The 24,315-nt window shown below is 38.4% G+C and overlaps 1 protein-coding gene across 3 annotated transcripts in view; it reads right to left on the bottom strand.

Moving 5' to 3' along the window:
• Positions 1 to 23,848, bottom strand: part of PTPN14 (protein tyrosine phosphatase non-receptor type 14) — a 142,001-nt gene extending 118,153 nt beyond the window's left edge. The window contains exon 1 of one of the 3 annotated variants that reach the window (XM_058165387.1): positions 23,129 to 23,844. The gene's annotated coding sequence lies outside the window, so the exon portion shown is untranslated. Of the gene's footprint in view, positions 1 to 23,128 lie in introns of all 3 variants that reach the window. The other 2 variants (XM_058165386.1, XM_058165388.1) reach the window with 2 other exon arrangements.
• Between the last annotated feature and the right edge of the window lie 467 nt (positions 23,849 to 24,315).

The following is a 24,315-nucleotide window of genomic DNA, read 5'->3' on the forward strand; positions in this document are numbered from 1 at the left end:
GGCAATCAACGGAAGATTTCACCACTGGCTTACACCATATAGACTCCCACATTTCATCTTCTGAAAAATCTGATCCCTCAAAAAAATGAAGCTAGCTATTCCCAAGGGTCAAAACATTATGCTGTATCCAATCTAATGACATCATTACCTCATGCCACCAGATCCTGGCAACCTAAAAAAAATTAACACACAGTTCAAAAGCAAAAGAAAACTGCTGACACAGTCCAACAATTTGGCTGCAAAGCCATCTGCAATACTATTATTATTATTATTGTTGTTGTTGTTGTTGTTATTATTATTATTATTATTATTAAATTCATGCACTCTCTTTTCCTGTATTAATCCAGAATTATATTATATTTTATTTTATTTATTTATTTATTTATTTATAAATAATTTAATTTCTATACCGCCCTTCTCCCGAAGGACTCAGGGCGGTTTACAGCCATATTTAAAAACACAAAATACAAATAGCAAATTTAAAACAGAATTAAAACCAAATATTTAATAGGCCAAATTAAACTAAAACGGTCATAGACCGACGTAAAACCCATTTAAAAATTTTGATTTAAAAATTACCCTTAGGCTACTCCCGCACGATGAAATAATAAAGTCTTAAGTTCACGTTTGAAGGTCCGGAGGTCGGGGAGTTGGCGCAACCCCGGAGGCAGCTCATTCCAAAGGGCCAGTGCCGCCACAGAGAAGGCTCTCCCCCTAGGGGCCGCCAACCGACATTGTTTGGTCGACGGCACCCTGAGAAGGCCCACCTGTGGGAGCGCACAAGTCGTTGGGAGGCTATTGGTGGCAGAAGGCAGTCTCGTAAAGAGTCCGGTCCTAAGCCATGGAGTGCTTTAAAGGTGATGACCAGCACCTTGAATTGCACCCGGAAGGCTACCAGCAGCCAGTGCAGGCCGCGTAGGATAGGTGTTATATGGGAGCAACGGGGTGCTTCCTCTATCACCCGCGCAGCCGCATTCTATCCGATAATACAAAGCCAGATGATGCTAAGAACATAATTAGCAGATGTTCATTACTGTACCTGAGCAACCAATGTTCAAAAATTCCTGTAATAGTAAATTTCATATGGATGGTCTATGTATTACCGTGTTTCCCCAAAAATAAGACCCTGTCTTATATTTTTTTTGAACCCTGAAATAAGTACTTGCCGTTATTGCCATGCACTCAAAAGTCTAATTGGGCTTATTATCAGGGGATGTCTTACTTGGGGGAAACAGGGTAATAGTGAATTCATTTTCTGAATTCCCATGCATTTGTACCAAAATGGGACTATCCACACTCAACATGTCCCAGTAGTTAGCACCTTATATTAAACTGTAATAATGATCACTATTCAAATTCAATGGATATAAATTGCTAACTAAATTTTGGATTGTGTATGCACCAAATTCATTGCCAGTCTTTAGTGTGTAGACTGTATAGCCAGTGAACAGAACTACTTCCAGTGTATAGCCACTGAATAAGACTATGTCCCCTTCCATGAATGAGTGATGTTCTGTTGAATATTCTTTGACAGTCACCTAATAATGATAATGCAATATGGTTATTTGAATGTCATCTAAAGTTAAGAGTATTAAGGAGAGGTGGACATATACATACATAAGCAACATAACATAGGCACCATTGGAAATAGTGGTTTTTTTTAATGTTGCTAATCAAGGGAAATATGCCAAAGGTTAGGTCAACCTAATAGTAAAACTTGACCTGCTGCTTTCAGAAGTCTTTCTTGGCCAGCTGCTTTGGGTATTAGTACTTGAAAAGCGAGTCGAATGGACTGACCTTGATTGGACCTCTTTACAGTGATGAAGTAGTGCCATTATAAACTTCTTTTTCCAAAGGACACTTGATTGATAAACTATGGTCAATATCCTCATTCCTTAACATTTCCTCTTGGTACAGCAATGGCCACATCTGTCTCCACAGATGTGAATTTATGCAAATGGGACATATGGGCTTAGGCTGGCATTGATCTGCTCATAAGAAATGCTTCTGGCAGGGGAGCAGAAATATGAACTGTGTACAGCCTGCCCCTCTTAACCCACCATTGGTTGGCACTAGGGCACTGTTGGTAATGAGTAGTCTACTTTCTCGGTGGGCCTTGATCCAATGTAACAGATGGCCAGCCAGGAAGACATGCCAGAGAGCCAGAATGTGCATCTAATTTGATAATTAAGGACTGTATTCCCCTCCAGACACAATGAAATGGAAGGCCACACATCACTTCTGGCTTATACTTGGGCAGAACCTCTAGTTCGAAACCAAAGTAAATTTCAAAATTAAGTGGAAAAACTAAGCAATTCATTGGCCACTGAGGAAGTATTACAAGATTACTGAACTTCAAGAAAATGTGCCGGGGCGGAGAACATTAAAATATAAAGATTTTTATTTACAAACTAATTTCCCATATGTGATATGAGTAGGTCTTTCCTAGGATGGTACTATATCCTTCCTGAATTATCCTGGATAAAAATACAGGCAGTAAACAAACTTTTTACAGGCACAGAAATTAAGGTTTCTTGTTCATGCTGCTCATTTATACATAGCATAGACATTTCAATGAAAAAATGTGTATCAGACTTGTATTTTTTAAAAGTGAATAAAAACACAGATTTGGCTTTGATAAATGGCCACATTGATTATTTAAGTGCAATAGTTTAGCTAGAGATTGATCCAAATCTCATACATTCTACATTTTCAACTATGGGGGTGGTACAATATTCCCTCCAAGAGGTATGATATTATAAAACCAGAAATTTTAGGTATACACCTAAAAAGGTATACTTTGACAGAAAAAACAAATTTTATATTATAATATAAATACAGCAAGGGGTTTAGATTATTTCACTCCAAAAAATGCTGAAACCAGAATATGCTGAATATCAATTGTCCAGACACTAAATCTCTGGACCCAATAAACACCCCACCCTTGAGGTTTTCAAATGAAAACATGAGAATAAATCCTATGAATGCCTTTGAACATTCAATTAGGTTGTTTTCCTGAAATAGGCCTTTTGTCTGTAAAATTGGCTCTCTCTGATGGCTTGCCAGCTCTGGATGATCTTGTGGGCACCACATAAGGGTTTCTTTTGTTGAAAAAGAAAATGTTTGGAGGACTACAATCAAGGTAAGTGTGCCCAGGTGTGCAACAGATATTGGCAGGGATTCACCAAGCTGTCCATTAGAAAACAAGATGGTCTGTTTATATGTCAATTAGTTCTTTTGAAGAGATAAGTTACAAATCAGAAAACCATTTAAGAAGGAAATGAAGCATTCCCCCTCCCCCTTCCTTCTTATTTCATTTTTGGGGCTTTTCAAAAACCATCCATGTTCACACAAACAGAAACTCAGAAGAACCATTTCAAAACCAAGTTCCTCCAATTAATTATAAATTCCATTCATACAATCGCACAGGTTAAATCTTGTTCAACTCTGGGAAATTATTTATATGATCTACTTTTCTATCCAAAAATACCAAGGAACATTCAATATTCTTCTAGTGATAACTCTGATGTTGCTATATATTGAAATGCCGCTCACTATAATTCTTCATATCTTTCTGTCTTGCATAGCTTCCAATTACTTTTAACAGCACATGAATTCTTTGTACATTTATCCAAACAACAATGGGGACATTCAACTTATGCCCTTTATGTTATGTTTTCTCTAAATCAAAAAATGTGCATTTCTGAATTTTAAAAATAAAATGAGAAACAATATTTAAATAATGCTAAGGAGGGGATCAGTAACATATTTCAGGCCTGAATGCTCAATTCCTTCAAACTTTCAGCCCAAATTCTTACCAGGAATGTGTTCTGTGAAAGCTCACAAAATTTCAACCATATATGTTAGTATTGCTCAGTCCTGACCTTCAGCATTCATGCTTCATATGATGATTTGACAAATTTGTGAAGATAAGACTGTTAATCAGGTCTAGTTGTGATGACTATATGTTACTCTGGAATAAGAAGGAAATACACCTCTAAGTATTAATTACTAGTAGAGAATAGTAGGAACAAATATGCTGGTATTTATGAACTGGTTTTAAGCTTTTCAGAGCCATCCTACTGATCACCATAAAAAAATAGAAAATTACTCAACATAGTCAAATGTTAACCCTGTCTTGAAAAACGTCTTTTTTACATGTATTTTGAATGTACAAAATAAAGAAGTACATATACTCTTATCATGTGTGTGTGTTTGTGTTTTTCCTTTATATACTTCCTTTTTATTAAACCCTTTAAAAACAAATAGGGAACTGAAATAAACAAATATTGTTACCGGTATGTAAAGCCCAAATAGCTACAATTCTGACCCTTATGTGACTTAAACCTTGGGTGCACAAATTTAGCTTATTTCTGTCTCAGGATCATGCATGAACTCAGGCATAGTAAAGGTTAGTATATGTTACTATTTTATAGGAACCAATAGATTTATTTAAAAAATAGCGCATTAAAAAAATCAGGGTTAACAAACATTGGCTCAGTATAGTAAATGAACTGAAATATATTAAAGAGCGTACATCATAAAGCCATACATGGAAATAACAAGATTACTGATGCAAATTGACTGCAATATATATAGCTTTTCTTATTACATTCCAAAAGGATTGTAGGAAGCAAGAGAAAAGGCTAAAATCTTTCTGCATTATTGCAAATTTACGAACAAATAGCAGATTTTGACTTCCCTTTCATTTCAGTAAGATAACCAGACTCTAGATAGCTTCCTCAGGTATGAATTTTTCAAGAAAGTAAAAGAAAATGAATAAGTTTTCAGAAATTAAACCCACAACTAAAGATCATCTTAAGAATTACACAGCCCAAGCACCATTCAAAAAAGATGCAGTTAAAAACAATTTTTCATAAGTCCTCTGAAAGAAGAAAATGGGTGTTGGAATTAGATCCGGTAGCAATGGTGGCAGCGGCTCAGGGACTAGGACGTTGTCGATCGAAAGGTCAGCAGTTCAGCGGTTCGAATCCCTTGTGCTGCCGTGTAGCAAGCTCCCGTTACTTGCCCCAGCTTCTGCCAACCTAGCAGTTTCGAAAGCACGTAAAAATGTAAGTTGAAAAAATAGGGACCATCTTTGGTGGGAAGGTAACAGCGTTCCGGGCGCCTTTGGCATTGAGTCATGCCGGCCACAGGACCACAGAGACGTCTTCGGACAGCGCTGACTCTTTGGCTTTAAAACGGAGATGAGCACCGTCCCCTAGAGTCGGCAATGACTAGCACGTATGTGCAAGGGGAATCTTTACCTTTACCTTTCGCAATGGCGGCAGGTGGTTCAGAGAACTGGTAGCAAAAATCCCTGCCCAGCTGAACCACGCAATCGTCAAACCCCCTTTTTTTTTTTACTTTTGAAAGCATTTTTTTAACAACCCCTTCGGCCGAGGAGGTTGTAAAAAAAATGCATTTAAAGGGTTAAAACAAGGCTCTGACGATCCCAGCTGAGGTGCCTAATTGTCAGAAGCTTTTTTTTTTTACTTTTAAAAGCATTTTTTTAAAGGTAAAAAAGCTGAAGCCTGCTAGGCAAAAAATGGGGGGTGGGGGGCTCGTGTATGAGAGAGAGAGAGAGAGAGAGAGAGAGAGAGAGAGAGAGAGAGAGAGAGAGAGAGAGAGAGAGAGAAAGAAAGAAAGAAAGAAAGAAAGAAAGAAAGAAAGAAAGAGAGGGAGGGAGGGAGGGAGGAAAAAGGAGAGGAAGGAAGGACTACAACCTGGCACTAGACATAGCTTCAGAGGATAATCCAGGGCTGGAAGGGACCTGGAGGTCATCTAGTCCAACCCTGCACCAGCAGGACATTTTTAGTGAATTTCTGTCTTTTGATCCCCCAGTCACATAGCCACGCCCACTCAGTCACATGACTCCCCCACCAAGCCACGCCCACCAAGCCATACCCACAGAACTGGTAGGAAAGAAATTTAGATTTCACCACTGCACCAATCCCTATTCTTCAAATCTCAAATGAGAGGAACTGAAATGTCCAGTTTTGCAGTAAGATTTGGAGAGCTAATGCAAGCTGTCAAGAGACTTCAACACTCAGAGAACACAAAGTGACACTGCTAGTTGCTCACTCTCTTGAATCACAATGTGAAAATCCAAAATTACTATTTATAAGCCTGGTAGGAAAAAAAAATCCTAGATATTCACAATAATAGAGGGCGACATTAATGGCCAAAGAAACAAAGCAGCCTCAACTGCCTCCACCCTTTTTGTCAGAGTAAATTACCAGTTGGCTAACAACCTGAGATCATTTCTGATGTAAAAGACAAACCATCTTCCAAAATAAAACATGGATAAACTATTTGGAATTCTTGACCATGTTGTCAGAAATATATTTACAGGAAGATATTAATCAACATCATAAACACTGCGGTTCAACACTGCTAGCAAGCAGCACCCTTTTTTTGTATCAAATTATTAATCATACTTGTTCTACTAGTAGGTATAAAACACTATTTTGAACAGCCTTAAGAAATAAAGAACAAAACAAGAAGTGGAGAAACTGAATCCAGGGAGAAAGGAAAACCAAAGGATTAATTAGAAAGGTGACCATTATTATTCTTTTAGGAGTTCAGGGAAAGTTGATTATGTCTCTGTGTTTACATTCGCAAATACAGTAGTCATGCTTTGAAGATAAAAATTCTTAATACTGTTGTTCCCATTCTCTGCCAAGAGTGCTCCAATTCCACAACCAGAATATAAAAGATTAGAAATATATAAAATTATAAACCCATGTAATTGCTGAAGTGATATTTTAATATGTGTATGCTGTATTTGATTACTTTGTATCTGGCACTTAAATCTCTCAAAACAATTGAAACAAATGTTAAGTATAATGCTGGTTGAAAGTCATAAGAATTCTAGTTAACAGAAGAATTTCAGTGGAATAAATAGAATAGAATAGAATAGAATAGAATAGAATAGAATAGAATAGAATAGAATAGAATAGAATAGAATAGAATAGAATAGAATAGAATTTTTTATTGGCCAAGTGTGATTGGACATACAAGGAATTTGTCTTGGTGCATATGCTCTCAGTGTACATAAAAGAAAAGATACCTTCATCAAGGTACAACACTTACAACACTTAACGATAGTCATAGGCTACAAATAAGCAATCAGGAAACAATATCAGTATAAATCGTAAGGATACAAGCAACAAAGTTACAGTCATAAGTGGAAGGAGATGGGTGATGGGAACGATGAGAAGATTAATAGTAGTGCAGATTTAGTAAATAGTTTGACAGTGTTGAGGGAATTATTTGTTTAGCAGAGTGATGGCGTTCGGGGAAAAACTGTTCTTGTGTCTAGTTGTTCTGGTGTACAGTGCTCCATAGCGTCATTTTGAGGGTAGGAGTTGAAGCAGTTTATGTCCAGGATGTGAGGGGTCTATAAATAAATACTGAAGATTCAACATTCCAAGTGGCCTCAACAACTCTCAGAGAATTAACAACCTTCAGAGTGCCAATGACCAGATGACAGTAAAAAATATAAATCCTTCCATTCACCACCATTCAGCCAGAACTGAAGAAGCCTTTTTCAAGGGGCGGGGGAAACTCCAATAAAGTCCATTTGCTTTTTGAACAGCACCTTTGGAACACTGATGATTCAGTGTATTTCATAACCTATTCTTTCTTTGATATATGAAATGATTAAAGATACGAACATTTATGTTATAATAAAAATGATCAAACACTGATGAATTTAATTGCAATAGACACTCTTGATAATAAGTGACACCACAATTAGTTTTACTGTAACCAGACTTGATAGTTAGGGCAGGTTCCCCAATCTACTTTGGAAATATTGACTGGGAATTTTGGAGAGTCTGGAAAATTGTAGATGTGAAAACACATTTAAAAAGTTTCAGTTTCGATAGAATTATGTTAAGATAATACAGTTTAGGCCTGTCTAGAGCTTCAGCTTAATAACCACAATCACTAGAAGGTTTGGGCAAATTCTTTCTCTGCAATTACATGCATGCATCTGCATAAAAAACTAAGGGTTACTTGATAAGAGCTAATCTAAAATACCAAAAAGAATGCTAAGTATTTTCTCGTTACAAAACACACAGACCCAAGCAGAGAATAAAAATGATTGCTGCTGACCTTGCTTTCTTGTGGGAGACACAGGGATCATCACAGGTTAGAGCCCACCACTCAACAGATAAGCTGGCATTCCTTAGAGGAGACTAAGCGAAATGAAAACAAAATGCCTTTCATAGTTTTACAAATACCTGTATCCCCTCCCAATTGGACACTGCAGTAAATCCTTAACTTCTTGTATGAACAACTCTGTAATACCTTACAAAAAAAGAAGCATTATAAAGCATTAAGAACATTCTATCTATCCATGCCAAGGTCAGGGCAGATGTTATTTCTTTTTCCAGATTTAAAAATACTTCAGAAAATATATTCAAGATTAGATGTGAGTTTGGGACTATATTTACGTTTTTTATCAACCCAATATCTGGACATCAAGCTTCTGTAAGCTATTGTGCTCCAAATTTGTTGGACAACAACTACCTTTGCCAACAAACATGAGTGTAATTGGCGGGGGATGATGGAGTCTATTTTGCAACAGAGAATCAAAGTGGAGAAGGCTGTTATAGGAATTACCTGAATCCAATGCAATTAAAGTCTCCAGAGAAAATCTACAGTACTATACTGAGTATATAATTGGCTTTAAAAACGAACATTGGTTGCCTACATATCCAGTAGTCTCTGTTGAAATAAAAAGGGAAGCATAGGCCCATGAGAATCATGGGCATGTTCCAATATGTACAGATAGTCTTGAATCTAGTGCACTTTTGCATATTATGGTATTAAATCCTAGTAGTTTCAAATGCCAAGAGTGTGACTTCTGGTTACTAATAATTGTTAACAAACATCAATATCTACCTCTTAGCAAAAATGTTGAAAAAATTATATTCAAATCTTTTCCGAACAGTTTCTGCTGCTGAACTAATATTGTTCCAACAGATAAAAATGATGGCTGTGTTTGTAAAAATAATGGGGGTTAAATAAAACTCATTTCTCACCCCCTCACCCCCAAAAAACCCACAATACATCAGTAGCAAAAAATAAGCTTCAGTTTCATTGATTTATTCCTAAGGTATTTTCACTGCTAGTTTCTTGCACAGATTTTGCTTTTCCCATCTCTTTTGGCCAGTATAACAAGGAACTTTAATATCTGGCTAACTTTCACACCTGCTTTACTGATTACAGTTGAAGCAGACAATGCTCCGAACTTCCCTTCCTTGGAAAATTTTGCCCAGATTCCCCAAACAATTGAAGGGGTCATTACAAGCAACCTTTCTTCATGCAAGTCCCAAACTGTGAATCTGGACATAGTCAAAACAAGTTTATGAATAGCCACTTATTCACCTATGAGAATTAGGAATTGGCTGTAGGTGAGCAAACAGGAATTATTGTGTGAATCAAATGAGAAATAGTTATTCTCAAGCTTGAATACTTAAAATATGTGGATATGAACTCCCATAATTCCACAGCCAGCATGCATGCTGTGGAATTCTGGGAGCTCAAGTCCATACATCTTCAAGCTGCCAAGGTTGAGAAACACTCTGTGCAGTATTTTTGGGGCTGTGTGTATATGTGTCAGTAAAATAAACAGGGTTTGAAAAGAAGTTAATTATACAAATAATCAAGTTTATAGAAACAGGTAAAGGAGAATTCATGACCCCACAAAACCTTTCAATGGCTCAGCGGCTTTTTCTATTGAGTTGATGGACATTGAAAAAGTATGATGTCGCAAAATAACAAGCAAGAACTTGCTGTTTCTGCAATTTTGTGATAGCAGGCATTTTTTTCCTGGTATTTGGCTGCTGGGGCAGAAGATGCATGTAGCTTCTCAGATTTCAAATGCTCAGAACAGACAGGTCAAGCAGTGGGGAACTAATTCATTCTCTTCTGGGCAAGCCAATAGAAGTCAGAGAAAATTTTGCTAGATTACTTTTTTTAAAGTGTGCTTAATTATCAAACCTTTCACCCATCACCTCTAACTAAAATTAGACCTTTGTTTTATAACACTTCCACAGTTTCCCTTAGAGCCATCTCAGTTTGACCCAAAATTTACCCAACGTTATTAGTGAATTAATGATCATAACATAGCAGCTTGCTCTGCATAAAAAATGTGAATTGCCCTAAATAAGTAGCATATTTCTGTAATTTGCTCAGGCTAATAAGCCTATGTTAACCCTTGGAACCTTGGTCATGAAGGAAATGGATAGCCTCAGAGAAACCTATACATGAAATTATTCCTTAGTACTGGAGGTGGCTCAGTGGCTAAGACTCAGACCTTGTCAATCGAAAAGTTGGCAATTCAGTGGTTTGAATCCCTAGTGCCGTGTAACCGAGTGAGTGCCCGTTACTTGTCCCAGCTTCTGCCAACTTAGCAGTTCGAAAGCACGTAAAAAATGCAAGTAGAAACCTTTGGCATTTAGCCATGCCAGCCACATGACCACGGAGACATCTTCAGACAGCGCTGGCTCTTTGGTTTTGAAACGGAGATGAGCACCATCCCCTAGAGTTGGGAACGACTAGCATATATGTGCAAGGGGAACCTTTACTAAAGGAATGGATGGAAGGCAATCCTTTGCTTTTCTCAGCATATTCTAAAAAGGACTGGGGGAAAACAAGAAATTTGGTCCAACTTTTATAAGATGGCCCAATGAGGAACAAATACAGGTAGCCCTCATGTAGCTACCACAATTGGGGCTGCCAGTCTGATCGGTAAAAAAAATGGTCACTAAACTAAACCATGACTAAGCTTATGCTCTTACTTTAGCTTTCCTTTGCTGGTCATAAATGCCAAAATTGATTATAAAATTACTTTTTTTATCACCAGTGTAACTGCAAATAGTCATTAAATGTAGAAGAGCAGGCAGAACCTGGGGGGGGGGAATCAAGAGAGGACTCAAGCTAGAATTGTTACATGTTCACAAACACTTCAAGTCCAACCCTTGAATTGTGTTAACTCTTAATTTAGTGCTGACCAGATTGTGTATATGCTTGAGCAATAAATCTTCTAAACTGGAACCTAGGTTTGATCCTGATTCTTCACCCCTGACACTAAATGAGGCAGTTGCTAATCGACTTTCCTGTATCCCACCTTTGTATTTGATCAGACTTTCTTGGCATCCAACAAGAACACTGATGGAAGCTTTAATTCATAACATATTGTCCTAGATCTTGCAACCCTTTAGCAATCAACAATTCTCTTATCTTCAGAAAGGTATACAATTAAATGTACAAGATTAGTAGTCCTCAACTTGGCATCCTTCAATTCATAACACAATAGCTTTTGAAAAATCTGGGAGTTGAAATCTAAAACATGACACAAGGTTCAGGGTCACTATCTTACATGGTCTTAAACTGCAAATAAAAGCTTCAAAAGTGCTATCCATTTCCTTTGTGTAAAGAACTATTTGTTGTAAACACGCTCAGCTGCAAAATCAAAGGCATTATTATGAAAACAGAATATATTTCAGCTTTAAGCTAGGCCTGAGAAAGAATACAGTCAGTCACATAGATAGAACACTAAAGTAGACTGGCTTAATTTGATATACAGGTAGTCCTCGACTTACAACAGTTTGTTTAGTGACTGTTTGAAGTTACGACAGCACTGAAAAAAAGTGACATTTTTCAGTTATGACCTTTGCAGAATCCTGATGGTCATGTGATTTACATTTGGATGCTTGACAACTAGTTCACATTTATGACAGTTGCAGTGTCCTGGGGTCATGTGATCCCCTTTTGCAACCTTCTGACAAGCAATGTCAATGGGGAAATCTGATTCACTTAACATCCATGTTACAAACTTAACAACAGCAGTGTTTCACTTAACAAATGTGGCAAGAAAAATTGTAAAATGAGTCAAAATTCACTTAACAAATTTCTCACTTAGCAACACACATTTTGGACTCAATTGTGGTTCTAAATTGAGGACTATCAGTATGTAATTTTTCTTTGTTCCTATTTGTCTTAAGATCTTCAAAAGCAGAATATCCAACAAAATGCCTATAACAAAACTGGAATATACAGCTCCATTATGGAAAACTCTGAAGCAGTTTGTTCAAAATTTTAATTCCCTGCAATTATACATTTTCTTTTGTCAGTTCAACAACAAATCTGATTTAATTCTCTGGGTCTCAAGACAGTGAGCTAATCAGTTCTGAAACAAATTTCAAAACATCTGTTGCAGTTCAGGTGGTCAGTGCATGAAAAAAATTGACGCATCTAAGAACGTACAGGTTTGAGTAGTAATAGACTAGCACTCTCTTATTCAATTGATTGCAGAACAAGGGAAGAAAATGGTCAGTAATGTAAACAGGTTCACAATAAATAGATAAACAATCTGGGTTTCAGTGGTCTCTGGAGTCAACTCCAGAGAGTTAAGTTCCCATCAAATAACAAAGACACAACATAATGGAAAACATTAACAATGTCTTCCAAATAACACTTAATTTTGGAGATATCAGATTGTGTCAGATGTCACATTGGAAACAATTTGCTAGCCAATATTTATGTGAGCCAAGTATCTTTCACAATCCCATGAACCCACACAAAGCCCCTAAATCATATTACAGTTTAACAAAATACATAGACAAGTTAATTTAATCAACTCCACTCTGACAGCAGAGGCACAAATAAGACAGATGATGGCTTCTGTATGCGATTGTATAGTGCTAATTTAACAGTGATTCTTTTGCAAGATGTGATTTGCTCTATCATCATCATTTACTCCACTTTTGACTGGAAGAGGGCCCACTTTAGAGGGTTTACTCTCATTCCATCTCTCCATTCCTTCCCAACCAAATTCCTATTTCCTTTTCAATAATTAATGTTTTGTACTATATTCAACCAAGCACCATCATGCAGACAGGGATATTGGCAGAGAGCCAGCATGTTCTGTCTGCTATTTTGCCAATTGTGAATACAACCCCACCCAGGTGTACAGCTGATTTGGATCTAACCCTATAAGAAAATATATAGATGGGAAGCTCTACTCTTTGCTTGCAAAGGAGACTAAGCACTGGAATCAGAAACATTTTAATGGTGGCAGCATAAGATGCCATCTTTTATTTGCATGTTTCCTATATGGTTTCTTTGGTCCAAGCTCAACTTTACATATGAACCTAACTAATTCTCTTTTATATTACACAACAAGATATTATTAAAACAAACCTGGCTTTCCAAGGTGTGTAAACTCCACTATTTTTTCCTCACTCGAAGAACTATAAATACACTTGACCTACCCAACTGAATAGCCTAGTACAGTATCGGCAAACCTTTTCGGTGCCAAGTACCGAAACGGGAGCAAGCACATGTGTGTGAGCGCCGGAAACTGGAAGAGCAGCTCCCTGGCGCGCATGCGTGGGAGCACCAGAAACCTGAAGACCAGCTGAACTTCGGGTTTCCGGCGTGCATCTGGTCACCTGGTCTTGCGCACATGAAGACCAGCTGGTTGGTGCGCATGTCAGCAACGGAACCCGGAAGAGCAACAGACGACGGCTGGTATGCTCAGAGAGATGGCTCTGCATGCCACTTCCACCACACGTGCCATAGTTCCGCCATCACGGGCCTAGTACAACCTATCCATTGGTTTTGGCTCGTCTAGTTCCATTCAAAATAATTATGGTTCTTATTTGGTTTTAGGCTAAAACATGCTAAGTGGCAACTTTTTAACCATTATTAAATGAAATGTCCAAGTCCAGTTTTATAATACTGACTCTAGTTTATGTTACTATTCTGAAGTAAAAGAGTCAGAAGCAATTCAGGTAAATGAGATGGATGCAAATATCTTCAAATCTCTGGAATATTTATGGCAGCCAAACATGCAACTTCACTTTATAATGGAAAATGGATTACAACTTTATCAATTGCCTGGCTTTAAAACTATGCCTTAAATAGAATTCCAGAATTTTATTTTATCAGAATATCTCTTTCACCACAATATGACATCTTACACTAAGAATAAACTCTACAAAATAAAATAACAGTACAATATAGCAGTATATTTCCACCACCAGTTTAGTGTTTTTCAGTTTTAATATAGACTTGAAATACTTTTAAATGTTATCATTTTATTTTTGAAAACTTCTAAATAGCAGTAAAAGCATGCAGTACATGCAATCTGTAATACTACTTAATATTTCCCGTCTAGTACAAAAAGTGTAAGACAAGTATAGATTTGTATATTATGTATATATATATATATGCATCATACTATTATCTTTCAGAGTAGAAGATATTATATAAAGTATAGAAAGGGAATAAAGAATAGAAATTAAGGTCATGAGACAGGTGAAGGAAATACAGCTAAATCCAGTTTTTAATCAACACAATTTATTACACTTTTTTACAGCTTTCTATCATTGATTCATACCTACTTATTCAGCCCTTCTTAGACTGTTCTTTAAACTTTTCACCTTTTTATTTGGATCTCAATTCCCTCCAGTTACAACTTTCTCAATCTTCCCCTTCCTCTTAAGCTTTTCATTCATCCTTTGTATACCTATTGGGGTTTTTCTGTTTTATGATTTCAACCTTGTCTATTCTTCGCATGATCAAGGCACTAGAAAATACTTTTCTTACAGGTCACTCAAATTTGTATCCAATCCACATTCAATCATTTTTGACCCAATCTCTTGTTTTACCACATATATTTCCTAAGTAATCTATCCATACAGTACTGTATATATAGCTATCACTTCTGTACTGTAGAAGCAAATTCTTATACACATTCATTTTGCTTCTGAATGTGGAAGCTAATAACACTAAATAAGGTCATTGGTCAATTTCCCTATTGATACAATAAGGGAAAACACTCACATTTTTACCTACACAGACATACAAACACACACACTCTATTATATATTATACCCGGTGGCTCATTGGCTAAGACTCTGAGCTTGTCAATTGAAAGGTTGCCACCCTTAGTGCCACGTAATGGGGTGAGCTCCCGTTACTTGTCCCAGCTTCTGCCAACCTAGCAGTTCGAAAGCACGTAAAAATGCAAGTAGAAAAATAGGGACCACCTTTGGTGGGAAGGTAACAGCGTTCCATGCGCCTTTGGTGTTTAGTCATGCCATAACCACGGAGACATCTTCGGACAGTCCTGGCTCTTCGGTTTTGAAACGGAGATCAGCACCGCCCCCTAGCGTCGGGAACAACTAGCACATATGTGCAATGGGAACCTTTACCTTTTTTTAATTAAGAATGTAGATTGTAATGGTAAAATTTAATACAAACTAAACTTAAAGAAAAGATAACAGAAAGCAAAAAGTGCAAGGAAAAAGAAAAAAAGAAAAGTTAGAATATAATAAATAAATAAATAAATAAATAAAAAGTGATTTCCAACCTTTATCACAAGAACATAAACAAATTTGATGACTCTTCACCACCACTCCAAGCTTTCGTTTTTGTTTGTTTTTTCATCCTATAGTCCATCTCTTCTATAAACATCCATAAAACATAATATTTTCAGTCTGGTGTCGAGCAGAAAGTCAATAAAGGGTAAACAGAAGTAACAATATATCTTGTTCTAACTTTGATCAAATAAACTTACTTTATATTCCTTCTTTTATAGTCTTATTCTTTAGTTCATTTATATATTGTATTAGGATTTTATTTTTCATTTCTTTGTTTCATCATACAAAGTTCTTTAAGGCTTTTACAAGACTCTTTTGAAAAACCAATGATTTTTTTCCCAGTTCAGTCTCTTGATTTTAAATTTTAAAACCTCAGCCAGTTTTTTTTAATCAACTGAAACATCCTTTTCTAAATAATTCTCTTGGCTATCAATTATAAACCTACTTTTGATACCATCTCTATCTTGTCAGATAAAATTTGTTCTACATCTGACTTTTTAGTAATACCTTTTGGCCCAGTCTATCCACAGAAGCCAACACCATTATTAACATTGTTGATATTCTGGCTACCGTTTCTTGATTCTATTCTTCAAAAATCTCCTTCCAATATTTTTATTGACATTAACTTTTGAGCCATCCTACAGGCCTGTATCTTTCCTCAACCTAGAATCTTTAGTCCCCTCCAGTGTCCACTTTTTGAAATCATAAAATTGCTTTTCATCCAGGATTGAAGGCAGACTCATTGGGTGTTTTCAAACTTGTTGTTCTGAACATCTCTAATAGCTTAGAAGTAGTTACTAGAATGTGTGGCTTGCAAACGTCCTTTAAAAGTTTCTGTCTGCTTACATGCAAGATGGCTAATCCTATTGTCGTGCAGTCTCCTCATGAGAAGCAGTCATCCTGACTACATTGGGGACAACTTCTCATCTATTCACTACTCAGAGAGCTTCCAAGGAACCAGTCTACTCATCAGTTCCTTGGCCTTTGTTGCAGTCATCTTCAGTTCATTATACTTCCCTCAGATTCACTTTCCATCTTCTTCCACCTTCAGGTATCTTTGTAGCCACAAAGCTCTGTAGCAACCTCGTTACTCAACTACTTCAAAACTCATCCAATTTGGTACTCAACATATTTTGATATGAAGATTTTGTTCTCATACTCATTGTTTGTTTGGTACTCAACACACTGTAATAGGAAGAGGGGGGTGGCCATGGAGAACAGATAAGAAGACAGCCATGTTGGGAAGGTCATTGCAAAAGGAAGCAGAGGACAGCTGCAGAGGGCGGACAGGAAGTAGTCATGTTGAGAAAGCTGCTGAAATAGGAAAAGGGGGATGGCAGTGGAGAGCAGACAGGGAGTCCTTCCAGGTCAAAACAAAGGGTCACATGGTAATCACATGGTTGGTTGGTTTCTCGTCATTTTTAGTATTTGTCACACCTCGCAGAAACAATTAAAGATGAGTACTGAGATACAGCTGTACTTCATTTCCCAAAGGTCCTCAGTTCACCTATGAACCAGTATGGATGAACTCGGAGACAGGCACTCAGGGACAATCTTTTGAAGCCAGTACAAACATTCCACCAAACAGCCTAGTAGGCCATTGGAAAAACTCCAAACATCTGATATAAATCAGTCAGATTTATAAGATGCCTGGAACAGACAACTCTAACTGGGCCATTTGCCGATCATGTATCCTCAGCATGGGAGTCCTTGGGTGATTTTAGGATCAATTACAGCCTATCCGGTGAAAATAAACTAAAGAGAGAGCCACACAAAAATTACTCTGAGCTCTTGGAAAAAAGGTGATATATATATAAATTCAATTTAAAAAATAGCATAAAACTGAAATGACACAAAACAAGGCTATAAAAGTTATACATATATGTTTATTCTCTCACAGCATCAAAAAAGCAAATGGCTGATAGGTCATTTAACCTATTTTCAAAAGGCCTATTATACAATATGAGATTGCATACAGAATTTGCAGTTTTTAATAACACAGTTATATGTCCGTATTATTTCAGTAATAATCATTATCCAGATCTACCTTCCTAGTTTTAGCCAAAAGTAAAAAGGAAGGCCTATCCAGTTCAAAAATTGGCAATACGGTACATCTTAAAACAACAATTTTTGAACCAAGTTCCTTCAAATGAGCTAACTTACAGAACGTGTCCAAAATTTGGGACCCATAAAATCTATGGGATGAAATTTGGGAAAGCTGTGGTTGTTTCAGTGCCATCATGCCTTCTGACTATAGTTCCCAAAAACCCATAGATTATGTGGCAAAAGGGAAGATGGCGGTGGCATATTCCCACCCTCTGATCCCTTCACAGAATCGGCTGGCAGCAATGCCCAATGAGCGAGCAGTGATTGGTGCTTTGAAACCAAAGCTGAAATTTAAAATCTTTTAATGGTGTGAGTGGCAGGGGAAAGAAAAGGAAGTGACTTGAACACCTGCTTACGAAGTAGGACTGACTGGGGGCACCAGCAGTCAACAGCTGAACCCTCTTTCTCCCTGGAGGGGGCCTCTGGGGACACACCAGGATGCAGAGCAGGGGTACAGTTTTCCTTGCAGTCCATGGCTCTCTCCGTTCCCTCTCCCTTAGCAAAGTAGCAGGCAGTTCTATGGATCAGGCAAGTACAAGGAGGAGTGATTTCTGACTTTCCCTGCCAGTTCCCACAAGCATCGTCAATGGGGAAGCTGGCAGGAAATTGGAAGACACTTCCACTCCCCATTTTTTTCCCCTTGCTTTTCATTCTATTTCTTTGTTTAAGTAAGAAAATATCTCTGAAAGGATGACCCAATGCGACATGGGTTGTCCAGTTCTTCTCATACACTGACCTGATATACCTTCCTATATCCTTTTTGCTTAGGCAGGTTCCAGCTTTTTGAGATTCCAAGAATCTCAAAAAGCTAAATACAGGAAAAACCGCATCAAAAAGATATATTTATTTAACAAATATTGTTCTACAACTCTAAAACACCCACAGCCCAAGCCTAATGTAACTTCAAAAAAAGACACCATGACAAAATGTATGAAGAATGGTGCGTTATGCTAGAGCAGGGGTCTCCAACCTTGGTCACTTTAAGACTTGGGGACTTCAACTCCCAGAATTTGCTGGCTGAGGAACTCTGGGAGTTGAAGTCCACAAGTATTAAAGTGGCCAAGGTTGGAGACTTCTGCGCTAGAGTGTTCTTTTTTAATATCTATCCCATAAACCTTGACTCAGATTAAAAGAGGTTTTTTAGGGTCTCATATCTTTCCTGATACTAATAGAATTTTTAAGCAGAACATGAAAAATATCTACCATTAAGCAATTGTAATCCTACAATACTAACAAGTCAAGCATCCTCCTGAAAGGGCAATCGTGGAAACTTCAGATTGTTAAACAATCGAAATAAAGAACAAGCGCTTCTGTCAAGGAAATACATCTACAAAGTGTATATAATCGAACAATGCAATGTATGTGGGATTATGCAGATCTGTCCACTATTTCAATAAACATGTTAAACTCCAAAAATAAAAACAAAAACAGGCAAAGGAGAGCTGACCATATTCTGTCAGAACAACTATGTAAACAGGCTGCCTCCAATTAATTTTACACTATATATTTTTTTTATTAGAAAACAACTTGGAGATCACCATCTTAGAAGTGCCACTCACTTCTTTTATACAGGGAGGAAACACTTCTGTGAAAATTTAAGATCTGCTCAAGTCAAATATATAAAAAGAAACAATATTTGAATTTTTACCACTGCTTTATATAAACGTTCAAGGAAACTATTTAAACATCATAATACTTGGAATGCAGCATGAATCCATGCCCGATAGCTCAAAAGTCCCCAACACTCTCTTTTCTTATTTAATATCCTGCAAAAGTTTGGACTAAAACTTCTATAATTTTCAGTCAATATGTCAGTGGCCATCTGGATTGAATTTGTAGGCTATGTAGTCCAATACATCGGAATAGTTCCAGACTGAAGGCAGATTCTATTTGTTTAATCCAGAAATAGGACAATTGTAAGTAGAACTATCACTCAGTAAAGCACATGGTTTGTCCACAGACCTTTCCTCAACATTCCCAGATAAAGGTATAAAGAAATTCCAGTCCGATACCTAAAACCCAGAGAGTGACTGACGATAGTTAAGAGAGTAGAAGATAATTTCCTATGTTTATATTTTCCTAGAACCTGAATACTTCAGCATAACTTGGATTGCCCATCTCTTAAGACATTGTGATTGGATATTTCACATAATTAGATTACTCCAATTTAGGTATCAACAGTATTTACAATATAATAGAATTGGAAGGAATCTTGGAGGTCTTCTAGTCCAACCTCCTGCTCATGAGGGAAACCCTACATGTTCTGGATAAATGGCTGTCCAATCTCTTCTTAAAAATCTCCAGTGATAGAACCCCCAGTTATTGGAGGCAAGCAATTTCACAGTATTGTTCTGCCAGGAAATTTCCTCTTGGTTGTAAGTTGGATCTCTCTTTGATAAGTCTCCATCCATTGCTTCTTGTCCTGCCCTCAGTGCTTTGGAGAATAGGTCAATCCCCTCCTCTCTGTGGCAATATTGGAAGACCATCCATATATCATGTCCTCCTAGTCTTTCTTTTCATTAAGACCACACATACCCAATTCCTACAAGCTTTCATTGTTTGTTTTAGCCTCCAGTCCCTTAATAATTTTTGTTGCTCTCTTCTGCACTCTTTCTTAAATGTCAACATCTTTTTTGCTTTATAGTGACCAAAACAGGATGCAGTATTCCAAGTGTGGTCTTACCAAGGTATAATAAAGCAAAACTAACACTTCACCTGATCTTGATGCCATCCCTCTGTTGATGTAGCCTAGAACTGCATTGGCTTTTTTTGATGGCTCCAGCACACTTCTGGCTCATACTTAACTGGTTGTCCACAAAGACTCCTAGATCCTTCTCATAGTTACTGCTGTTTAGCCAAGTACTACCTATTCTATATCCGTGTTTTTGTTTTTTCTTGCCTAAATGCAAACTTTTGTCACCACTGAGTTGCATTTTGTTGGATAGGGCCCAGTCTTCAAGTCTGTAAAGATCATTCTGGAACTTGGGCCTATCTTCTAAAATGTTAGCTGTTCCCCCTCCCACAGCTTGAAAACTTGATAAAGTCCCCTTTTATGCCCTCATCTAAATCATTTATGAAGATATTGAAGGGTACTGGGCCAAATATAGAACCTTGAGGTATGCCACAGCTTGTTTTCATCTATGTGGATGTAGTTCTATTGAGGACTACAGGTTGAGTACAGTAGGTCAGACAGTTACAAATCCATCTGGTGGTAATACTACCCCACATTTTTCTATCTTACTAAGAAGTAGGCTGTGGTCTGTCAAATGCATTACTGAAGTCCAAGTATACAATGTTCATAGCATTTTGCTAATTTACTAATATAAACTCTTTGTCAAAGAATTCAATTTGGATGGGATGATCAAATATTTTTCAATGTAATCATGATAACATATATGAAGCACTATTCTAAATTTGTTGTTCCTAATGCTGCTTATTAACATTGCCAATAGTTTTGCATGATTTACCAATATCCTTTCATTTGTATCCAGAATGCTAATATCATCATGATTATATTTTTATGATTCTTTTTTATTTTAATACACTGTATCTATATAGAATCTTCTGTATCCAGAAGAATTGGAAAATTAGAACAGCCCACCAAAATCCTTCTACAAATGAGATGGGGGTGTACAAAACATACTGGGATAATCATTCACCTTACTGATAATAGCATGATGCAATGATGGACAGAACACTGGGTTTTTTTCTAGCCAAATTCACATTTGTGTAATTATGGTATTTTGTTTCCTGGCCTTAACATAAGCTCATGCATATTTGGTCCACAGCTTAAGGTCTACAGTTCTCTGATATCAAATGATGTCACAAGATTTAACATGAAAAAGTTTTCTCATTGCCTAAAACACACTGCTGATTCCACTGGAATTGATTCATAAGCTAGTCATTCAGTTGTACTGTACATAGTTGTATTGTAAAAAGGAATCCATCAAGATTTATGGGTAGGTGAACAAGTTGAATAATACAATATTCAAGTAAGAATCCTTGGCCTCTTAATATCCAGCAACAATGAAGAATTTGTTCTTTTCCAGATGTTGCCCACTGCCAACCTCCCTCACCACTGCTACGCTGGCTGAGGCCAATGGAAATTATACTTAGTAACATCTGGAGGGCTTACCACACCTAGCACAGAGACGCAAATGGAAAAAATCACATTTCCATGCTTTTGCTCCCACCTAAGCATATACAAAAATGAAACTATGTTTTAGGAATTCTAAGTGACAATACAGTAATTGTATTCTAAAATAATTATATACATAATTGTGATATATACTTATGCAAGCAAATGTGTGAAACTTACACCTTTGGAAAAGACAAAAAGGAGTAAGGCTGCCTTTTAACTCTAGAGGCCTCTCCTAAGGCCACATTTGGATGCAGGATGACTAAAGGGAAGTTGTACGGCGGCTACAGTATGGCTTTTTTAGTCTTAAATTCTTAGGAAAAGCTTAAAACTTCCTAACGCACTAAGAGGATCTACAAAGCATTTTTTTAAAAAAGCAGCTTTCAACTTTACAATGCACACTTCACTGAAATAAAGACATCACGAGGGCAGAGAAAACATCATTTGGCACGACTTTCCTCCTTCCCTTCATTCCTGCAGCACTTTCTCAGAAAACCTTCATACAAGAATTCAGAAAGTTCAAAACCCTCACCCTATTTACCATATTTAAATATCCACAGTTCTGCAGATGTTATAAATCAAAGGACCAACCCTCAAATCCTTGTGCCCAGGCTGGCTGGGGATGCGGAAAAGTCTAGTCCAAAACCCAGCCAAAAGACATCAGGCTGGAAAAGGCCAGTTTAAGATTTTGCCATGCAAGGAACAGTAACAGATGCTACCTTGTCACAGCATTTGCCCGAGATGGATGGCTAACAGGGAATTTGACTGCCAGGGAACAAAGAGCAGAAGATACCCCTCCACACACCAGTGGGGAGTGGGAGGTTGGCTGGCTGAAAGTTGAAGGACAGAAGTCACTCTGCAGTGCTCTGGAAGTCAGCCATGGAGCAGGAAAGTTAAACTGTTTACAATTGTTGTTTTTTTACCAACACCACAAACAGTAACTTAGAGAATTGAACAGGGATTTGTTCTAGTTAACTTTCCAAATTCACTTTATTTCCAAAACTCCTTTCCTTTTGCAGGCAAAGCTTACAACTTAAATTCTCTTTACAGTCATTCACTTTATTTCCAACTCTCCTTTCCTTTTGCAGACAAAGCTTACAATTTAAATTCTATTTAAAGTCGTTCTTCAGAAAAAGAGAAGGCTCAGAAACTGCATGTTAACTGAGCTACCTCAGAAGATAATAGTAGTAATAATAATAGTAATAATAATAATAACAATTATTATACAGCAGCAAGGCGTATCATTAGCACCAGTCAATGATATCTGTGATGCCTTTTTGAATGTTCAGTTGACTGAGTTTCATGTTTAATGAATAAAGATAATAATAATAATCATCATCAAAGCACAGCCGATAAAAGCACTCAAAGATTATAGACGGGAGACCCGCTTACAAAGGCAAGTGTGTTCTCGCACGCTAGGCTCAGAAACTTTTCGCCCAGGCCGCCACCCCCACTCCAAACTGTTGCATCTCCCGCTTACCTGTTCACATGTCTTGGGATCAACCAAATGCTGTTTTGCCCGAAGAAGCCAGATCACGAGCCTCTTTTTTCTTCTCTCGCCTCCACCTCCCGGGGGCGGTGGGGGAACCCACACTTTTTTTGGGAGAGGAGGGGGAAATCCCGAAGAAAATCGAGCCACGACGGATGGACCAGGCGTCTGTCTTAACCACAAGAATCCAATCCGGAGGGGGAAGAAAGTTTCAGGCGAGAGAGGTCCGTTCGTTGCAAAAGTTAATCGGGGGAGGGGAGGGGGCGGGCTGAAAGGAAAGAGAAGCGGGATCCTGGTTGGTGGGGGGAGCGACAAAAACGGGAGAGCGAAACGGCTCCGCCTTTGGTTCCCCCCCCCCCTCCTAAGGCACAGGGGCGCTAGAGAAAAGTTTGGAGTTGGGGAAGGAAGCGCAAAATTCAGGAAGAGGAGGAGAGCGAGGGAACGGAAAAATTGGTGCGGGGGGGGCGGTGCAGGGATTACTGTCTCGCTATTAAAACGAGGGCCGGGCGCTGCGGAGGCGGCCACTGCACTGGGGCGAGCGCGCCTGCCCTGCTGCTCTCTTTCTCATCCAAGCGCTGCTGCTCAGCGGAGACGACTACGACGACCTCGGAGTCACAGCCTAGGAATGCCAAGAATGCGGGGCGGCCGCCGGCTGTGGAAGGCAGGAAACGTCGGGGCTTTGAGTTGAGACCTCGCTCCTTTCCCCCTCCCCTCTCCCGTGTGCTTTTACACACAAACACACACACAGTTCCCCTCCCCCGAGTACAGGAATGAAAGCCCCCCCCCACACACACACGACGGAAGCCTGGCCTCTTCACCGCACCGATCCGCTGAGGAGGGTTCTTTCAAGCGGGAGACGGACGGAGCAGATGCCGAAGGAGAGACTCTTTAGACAGCACCGTCTTTTGCTTCCCTTCCCAGCCGCAGGGGCTGGTTCTCAGCCCGGCTCGCGGGTCGTTTCAAATTTAACACGTGTCGTTCTCGGGGGAAGGGGCACCAACCCATAGCCCCCTCCCTTCCCTTTGGGAAGAGGGAAGGGAAGGAGGAGCGCCGAGAAAAGGGACCTTTTGGGGTTTCTCTCGCCGAGGGGCGTAAAGCGAGGAACCCCGAAAATCGGCTTGGGTAGGGAAGGAGGAGTTTTGGAGGGAGGGAAGTGAGGTTGGGAAAGCAGGCCGGGC

Source organism: Ahaetulla prasina, chromosome 1, assembly GCF_028640845.1.
Source record: "Ahaetulla prasina isolate Xishuangbanna chromosome 1, ASM2864084v1, whole genome shotgun sequence".
NCBI lineage: Eukaryota > Metazoa > Chordata > Lepidosauria > Squamata > Colubridae > Ahaetulla > Ahaetulla prasina.